Below are 5,773 nucleotides of genomic sequence, written 5' to 3' on the forward strand. Positions count from 1 at the left end.
TGGGTATAGGGAAGACAACTGGATAGATACAACATACTCCTTACGGCAAGTGATTCAAGGACCGACCACTGAAATTGAAACCAAGATGGTCCTAAAAAACTACATCAAGAATAACAACTGGGATTATTCGTGTTTATCCTTTGAAATCCCTAATAACGTCAAATTAACCATAGAAAACACTTTCAAACATCAGGCTCCACCTTCTATTGGAACAAGAGCAACGATGGTTATTTTAACACCAAACGTGCGTACTTAGCATTTCTCAAAGCTAACTATGAAACTTCTATAAATACAAATTGTAACTATGTATGGGTGTGGAAGATAAATGCTATCAATAAAATAAAAAAATTCATGTAGCTCCTTGTAACACCCCAGAAAATTTTTTGAACTAAGACTCGAACCATTCTTCGTAGTGAGTGAGATTTTACTGAGGAATTAAAATTTCTTAAGTGTTAAGTTCACTAGATGTAGCACTTTGAGTTCAAAAGAGAACTAAATTGGAAATAGCAAAATCTGAAATTTTGCAAGTTATGCTTAAGTATGAGTTTTGGGTCTACTTCAAACGGCCATAACTCCTAGCTCAGGATGAGTTAGATGTGCTACCAGATACTGTAGGAATGAGCTTTGAATTATATTTCCAACGCCGCCGAGTTTGCTAAGTTTCGAGGTCGGATGAGTGAGATATGACCTTTTGAAGTTAGGCTTTCCATTTAAGGAAAGTTAACCAGATTTCAGAGGGGTATTTTGGTCTTTTCCTTACCCAATCAGATTTAATTCATTTTTAGTAATATTTTAAGGGTCTAATCCTATTAGGTTCAGTTTTATAATCCTAAAATACACCTAGGGTTTTAGTTGAGAGTTGAAGAAGAGAAAAGAGGAGAAAAGAGAAAGAGCGAAGCGTTCGTCGAAATTCTTGAGAGTTGTTGCGGATTGTCACCATGGGTTTAATCCCTAAGAGGTATGTGAGATCACATAGCGTTGGGTTAGTTCATCCACGCGCCAAGCATTTTAATTCAGCGTATTTTCGTCCTAAAAAGATTGAGAATTTGATGTTCTTGATAGTTGTTCTTGAATTGATTTCGTTCTTGAACATGAGTTGGGATTAAGGAGTTTCTTGATGATTAAGTGTTGTTTCTTTAATTTGTTGGGTTAGATTTTGTGTATATGATTTGGGTACATGAATCTAAAGTGAATTTGAGAAAAAGAATCAAATTAAAACGATTTAGGATTAGAAAACGAGATGCAAAATTCGTCATGAATTCGCATGAAGGGAGGCTGGCGTGACGCGCCCCGATAGCGCCAAAGAGATTGGGGTGGCGCGCCAACAGTGCGCCATTTTGGATCCCCAGTAATGTGGGGCTGCCACGGCACGCCCCAAACGCGCCTTGATCGGCGTTTTTCACCCAGTTTTCATCATTCAGTCTGTTTAAGCCTTTCTAAAGGGTATTAACACTCCCTATTGATTCTACCTACTCTAAATGACTTCTAAACACCTAGAAATCATTCAGAAACATAAATCATAACCTTGAATTCATAAATTTAAATTCAAGGAAACTTGAGAGCCAAGTTTAGGAAGTTCTTCGAGTCTTTTCAAGAAGTCTTTTGCAAATGCTTTTAACTTTGTTTTAAGACTTACAGTTCAAGTTGAGTAAAGATTGAAGTTCATTTCTTCAAAAGTATATGGGGACTAAGTATTCCCAAAGAGATTTAAAATGTTTTCACATTTAAATAAGAACGGAAACTGAGATTTTCAAAGAGCCTTCGGACTAGTTTTCATAAAAGAGAAATAGCTTTCTAAATGAAGCAAGCAGGGAAACTGAGATTTCCGAGATAGTCTTTGAGCTAGTTATTGAGCACTAATCTCAAATCACAGAAGAAGTATGTTTTTAAACATAAAGAACTAAGTATATTTTTGGGAGTAGTATTGAACACCGATATGGGGATGTGAGTTCATATTAACTCAAGTCTCCATAAACCATGTAGCCATTATGGGTAGAAAAGGGTCATACTTTCTAGATGAACCTTTTTCACATAGATTAGTGGATCCACTTAGTGAGTTAGCTTCCTATATCACGGCAAGATATAGGATGGGCCTCGGCAGCGTGAGGTAAATCGTTGTATCATCACTATAGTTCTTAAGTGATGGTTGTCGGTTAGAGAAACTCCCACAATAGTAGTAACATGGTTCCTCAAGGGGTTCTACATAGTGTGAATGGGGTATGAGACTTCATTCATACATTGCACAAGTAGACTTTGAGAGGGAGCATGATTTGTCTTTTTATGATATTATGATTATGAATTGACAGCATGTTTTCAACAGTTTTTCTTTATATTGCACTTGTTTTAAACTGCTTTATAATGAAATGAGTTTATTTAAGTATTCAGGAGTTGAGAAGAGCCAAGGTAAGTGTTTCTTTCATAATATCTTTCGAGCCTATATTGTTTTAGCATCCAACTCGCATACTCGTACATTCAATGTATTGATGCCAGTTGGCCTGCATCGTATTATGATGCAGACACAGGTAACTAGGATCAACATCTGACGCATTTGTTGATCCAGTGAGCAGTTCAGAGTCTGTTGGCGAGCCTCTTTGCATTCCAAATGACTCATTTACATTGCTTCCAGTTTTAGTATTAGTTCATTAGGATGACATGGGTCTGTCCCGACATTCATCTCAATTGTTTAGAGGCTTCATAGATAGTTAGACAGTCAGTTAGTTAATTCAGTTGTCTTTACTTTTCATTTCATATGTTAAAGACTTGAGTTTGCCTTAATGGCCAGTTGAATGTTCTTTTATAACATTCTAGTTACTTTATAAATGTGTATGTGATGAGTTAAGTTTTCCGCTGAGTTAGTAAGTCAGACCAAGGATTCGCTTGAGGCCAACAATGGTCTTCGAGTGCCGACCACGTCCAGGGTGTAGGCTCGAGGCGTGGCACTCCTCCTAACTCATAAGCTCCTTTATTTTGTAGCCCTATACAATAGAAATATTACTGCATCCAAAAATTGTGCATCCTGTCTCGACATGGAGGAAGACACAAATCATATTTTTTTAAACTGCCCGGATGCTAAACACATCTGGAAAAACTACAGTATAAGTATCACCTCCCATGACCTCCATACAAAAATTCATCAACTGTGTAGCACAAAAATCTTTGTAACCATAAGCAAGCACCACCTGGTGCCTACCGCTACTCTAGTTCCAATTATTCTTTGGAATATTTGGAAAAATATAAATAATAAACTTTATAAAAATTTAAATATTAGCAGGTCTACTAATACTATAAATAACATTTCCTTCCAAGCAATGGAATACTTTCACTTAAACCAAATCCTTTCGAAAAAAGTTCCTAGACATATGGTTCCAGTTTCCTAGCACAAACCACCGGATGAAAAATACAAACTAAACATTGATGGCTCCTATGAGCCAAACTCTTCTAATGGTGGAACCGGAGGAGTAATTAGAGATCATCTAGGAACATGGATCGTTGGATTCACATGCAAAATCATAGCAAGAAATGCCCTACATGCAGAAGTTCTAGCCTTGCTACATGGTCTGAATCTAGCGAAAAGTAAGAACTTAAAACATCTGCTGGTGGAAATGGACTCGCATGTATTACGTAACACTCTATATAGCAATAATCTCATATACTCACATATTTTCGCTGATTGCAGATCGCTACTCCTCCAATTGGAAGGATTGTCCCTGAAACACATTCTGAGGGAGGCTAATGCAATAGCAGACCTACTAGCCAAATACGGAAGAGAAATGAAGGATCCATAGATGATCAACAATCAAACTTTGGTTTTTGAAGCATCTCCTTCACTAGTAATAGATGCATTAGAAAGAGATGCGATTGAAACTGTAACTCATAGACTAGTTCCACTTTTGTATGGTTGAACATATTATTAACTAAATAAAATCCTTCCTTTATTTAGCAAAAAAAAAAACTTAGAATCAAGATAGAAAGTAAAGAGGAAAAGGCATGACCATAAGAATTGTGTGAAAAGTGAGTTTATTCCGTTGAGGCATTCTTGATTGATTGAGGTGCACGTGTATCCTCACGTAACCAGGTAGGTCCACCTCTGCTTGTGAGATTTGTCGGTAATTTATACTTGTAATACATGTCATAATTATTACAGATCATTTTATTAAGGAGAAATTCGTAAATTTCTTAACTATTATTTTTGATTAAATGCAATTATAATATTTACAAACTTAAATTTTGGCTAATGTCTAGAACACGCGAAGTAGGATAACCCTACAACCAAGACCAGTAGAAGGTCCACTCCCCACATGTTTGGAGAGTAGATATACCTAAAGCCAATCCTTTGGTCTATAATGAACATGCAGTATGTAATTAACTTAGTTGGCATTTATTGATATGTTTTTTTACCCAAAAAAACATAGTCTTTTTCAATATTGGGAAGACATTTGACAATTGACAACGACCCTCATCCACCACCTAACCTCACTTTGTCAAAAAAATTATAAACCGTATCTCCTTTAATTTGTTGTACTTGTACCCCACAACCTTAAAATCATTTCACTCTCAAAACTCATTTCAACATAAATTTGAGTCATTATTTCTTGATGATTATACTGAGTTTCTTGAACTCTCTACAAACTTCTAAATTTTTCAATAGAATGAAATTAGAAAAACAAAGAGGAAAAACTATATATTTCTTTCGTTTCAATTTGTTTGTCTGATTGTGATTTGACACGAAAGTAATAAAAGATTCCGGTAGGTTATAGGTCTTAGTGATGAAAAATAATGTGGTCATATTGTGGAGTATTCCACAGCTAGCTCATTATGTTCAACAAGCAGCCTACATAGATTCTCACTTTCTTGTGAGTTGCTGTCCATATTTTTGAAATATCCCCTCGTGGCAAATTAATTATAACCCGTTTGATGATCAAATTTTGGGAAGTAAATTAAAAGTGATTATATTTTTAAAACATAGGTATTTATTTAAGATAAATATTAGGCAAATACCATCATGGAGTATAATGAGATTTATTTACTTAGATATCTCTGATAAGAATATTTCTTTTTAACATAAGTGCTACACGATGTGAATTTAAATTAGATATAGTTCAACCAACAAATTCATCCTAAATGATAATACATCAAAAAAATAAATCTAATTGCTGACCTAAACTTTAGAGATGTCTTACATGGTGGTAATTATAAAACACAAAAAATTAGTATCACACATGAGGGAAACACAAGGATAATATTTTTTTTTAATAATGAATAGTAATTTGCTAGTGGTATTTTAGTGAGGAGAGAATGGATAGAATTGTTTAGAGTAGAGTAGTCTCCATAGAATTCGAGATGCATGTTCAAGGGATATAAGCATGAGCTAGGTTTAGAATAGAGTAGTCTCCATAGATTCTAACTGAAATTGAACTCATCTCGTAGAATTCTAAAAAATCTCAATCTCTACACGGATAAACGCTGCATATTCCGGAGAATATTCCAGCCATCGGCAACCACTAGCAAATTATTTTCTCGATGATCGTTAATTTTTCCAAACAGCTTCATTAGTTTACTAATTATTTTGTTAATCCACGCCACAATCACAAGTCCACGGCCATAAACATGGCTTCTTGTTTTGCTAATTAATTGGCCTTAGGGTATTCTGAAAGGCCATTTTTGCCAAGTATTTTCCACGTATCTCCTAAAGATTTGATAGAGATCTGGTCTAATATATGATTAAGATTAAGCAGAGCCTGTTCGTCTAATTATCTTAATTAATCTGTTTTAT

Source organism: Solanum verrucosum, unplaced genomic scaffold, assembly GCF_900185275.1.
Source record: "Solanum verrucosum unplaced genomic scaffold, falcon-dt-bn FXZP01000177.1, whole genome shotgun sequence".
NCBI classification, from domain to species: Eukaryota; Viridiplantae; Streptophyta; class Magnoliopsida; order Solanales; family Solanaceae; genus Solanum; species Solanum verrucosum.